This window comes from Geospiza fortis, unplaced genomic scaffold, assembly GCF_000277835.1.
Source record: "Geospiza fortis unplaced genomic scaffold, GeoFor_1.0 scaffold41, whole genome shotgun sequence".
In the NCBI taxonomy this organism is placed as follows: domain Eukaryota; kingdom Metazoa; phylum Chordata; class Aves; order Passeriformes; family Thraupidae; genus Geospiza; species Geospiza fortis.
This window is the reverse complement of record NW_005054299.1, coordinates 3371017-3373564: the sequence shown is the minus strand read 5'-3', so window position 1 is coordinate 3373564 and position 2548 is coordinate 3371017. Positions and strand designations below refer to the sequence as shown.

Genomic DNA, 2548 nt, shown 5'->3' with positions numbered 1-2548 from the left:
TCATTTGGGATGACTGTGAGTTTAATACAGAATACATCAAGTTGGGGAGGTAAAGAAAGAATTGAATTGCTCGAAATTTCCTGACCTTTCAGGAGTACCTCAGTAACTGGTTACCTGCAATGAAAATGGCATCCACAATGAAATCACAGCCCTGCATACCAACCTGTGCATAAAAAAAGGTACATTCCAGTGTTTAACTGCAAAAACAACAACCTCATTGACATGGAATCTCTTCTCACCAACTTTGTGCATCCTCTTGCAAGTAAATCAGAACAGAACATTATTTACTTATTCAGCTAGCAGAGAGAAAATCCCTCCAAAGAAATTGGTGTATGTGCTTGCCAACAGAAAACAATGCCTACTGGGGTGCCCTCTCCAGTATCATGAGAAAAAATACACATAAATCTTAGACCTGAGGTAAATGTAGTAATAGAACTGCTAGTAAATCATTACTTCTTCATTACTGGCTGACACGTGGCTGTGAAAACGTGAAAGTGCTGATCACTGAACTGCAGCAGTGGTGTTGTTTGTAGCCATGAATGTACTGTGTGATCTTCTTGTTTTTTGGAGAATGATCCAGCGTGCCACAACCAGAACAGCCTTCAGTTCTTGGTAAGGAATCCACACCTCCTAGCAGATTAAACCAAGAACATTTTCTTCCACAGATCATTCAAATTAATATTTTAATCCCCTTTCAGCTTCTATATTCTTATCACTTATTACTTTTGCATTTGCTTTCCCAGAAAAAATATTTGTTTACCATCTCAGGATACATTTTACAGAACTTATGATGAAGACTATGAGGAGGAAGCAACTGTTTTCCATACTTCTGACGTGATACAAAAGCCGCTGGAGTCAACATAGGAATTCCTCACTGGCTTTGGTAAATTTAGGATTAGACCATTTTAATCACAAGATTTATGTTTAAAAAAGACAATGGAAAACAGCCATGAAAAAATTTGGAAAATATGGTGGCTAAGAAACCATTTGTCTTGGGAAAATAGTAGATTTAATATTGAAAATATTTAAAAATAGATTTTTTTAAGGCAGGCATCCCTTTTGTATACTTTGAGTAAGTTATTATTATTATTATTATTATTATCATTACTGGGAATGCTTGCTTAACAAGGAATGCTTATGTTTTCAGAGTTCACTTGCTCCTGCTGTTTATAGGAGCAGTTTGCTGAGACCAGCAGTCCTCAGGTCATTTATCTCAGACAAACCAACCTCTCCCTGTCTGGCTGCTGCTGCTGTCCTGAGTGATGTGGCCATGTAGAAGGCACTTCAATGTAGGACATCATGGCATTGTCTGGTGCTGGTTAGTTGATGACTCAGTGCCACTTCCAGGGAAATAAGTGACAGAAAAATCCCCTCTTTGTACCTCACACATACCCAGGTGAATCATGTTTTGGAGAGAGAGAGGATAAGGGAATGGACTGCACTCGAGCTCCAAATTAAATCTGTAACCTTAAAAAAAAGGATCCCCGTGCTAATGGCCTTGAGGAATTAGAAAGTTTGTACAGCTTTAGGAAGAAAAACCACAATTCAATGTGAGGGGAAATAGTAAATGCAAGCTGAAACTAGTTCCCATTTTGTGGGAAAGTCTACCTTTTTGACATTGTCCCTGTTATGAAACAGAATAAAATTTCTTCCCAATTTTTTCCTTGAAGTTAAGTGCTAACAGAGAAAAAGCATTTAAGGTTAGCCCAAATGCTTTGCTTTGACTTTGAAAATTTTAAAGTGTTTGAATTAAAATATATTTTGAAATTAAAATAAAAAATGCAGCATCTTTAATTTGATCAGATTTTTTTTACACTTTTCTTGTAATTAGATTTAAAAGAGGTAACACTTTCCATGTAAAGTTTTCCTGAAAAGTTCCTGACAGGCAGGGAAAATAACTGGGCACAAGTACCACAGAGTTTTTAAAATACACCCCACTGCAGCAGGTAGCTGCATGTACAGTCAGGCTTTGACTGTGCTGTTCTAAGCTGCTCTCAGCACAGAGTTTCTTTACCTGACTTTGTTGCTCCAAATGTTCTTTTAGACCGCTAATGGGAAGGAAGGCTCCTTGTGGTCCTGTGATGACACTCCTTTATTTATCAATAGATGTCCACTGGGGGAAAAGAAAACAACCCCAAAAAAAAAGGGTGACTTCAGTGGTCCCCTGCAGATGGAGAAACCTGGAGATCAGAAGTTAGGTTTCCCATTTCAGTAACACATTGTTCTAACTTACAGTGGCTCTTCTGTTAGCTAAGAGCATCACCCAGCTTCCAGCACGGCTACAGCTGCAGGAAAGGGCTGGCAGCTAACACGGTAATGAGTAAGTATCTATTGAGATTCGCTCATTACTATTAATTTCCCCATTGCTTCCAACTGATTCAGGAGCTACTTATGGAAATTCTTCTTCTTCTGTCTTGCTGAAATCCAGCGCTGTTGCTGTCAAACCTGCCAACACACGCAGCAATGCTACTGTGATAAAATAAGTCCAATTCTATCCCAATCTTGCTTTCCTAGGGAAGAACAGAACTCATTAAATAATTATCAACTG

General features: G+C 38.5%; 1 long non-coding RNA gene across 1 annotated transcript; it reads left to right on the top strand.

Moving 5' to 3' along the window:
* The first annotated feature begins 863 nt into the window (after positions 1-863).
* LOC115948298 lies at positions 864-2284 on the top strand. The gene is made up of 3 exons (XR_004082128.1): positions 864-883; positions 1148-1318; positions 2236-2284. It is a non-coding gene; the product is annotated as an uncharacterized LOC115948298 (long non-coding RNA).
* Positions 2285-2548: the final 264 nt, after the last annotated feature.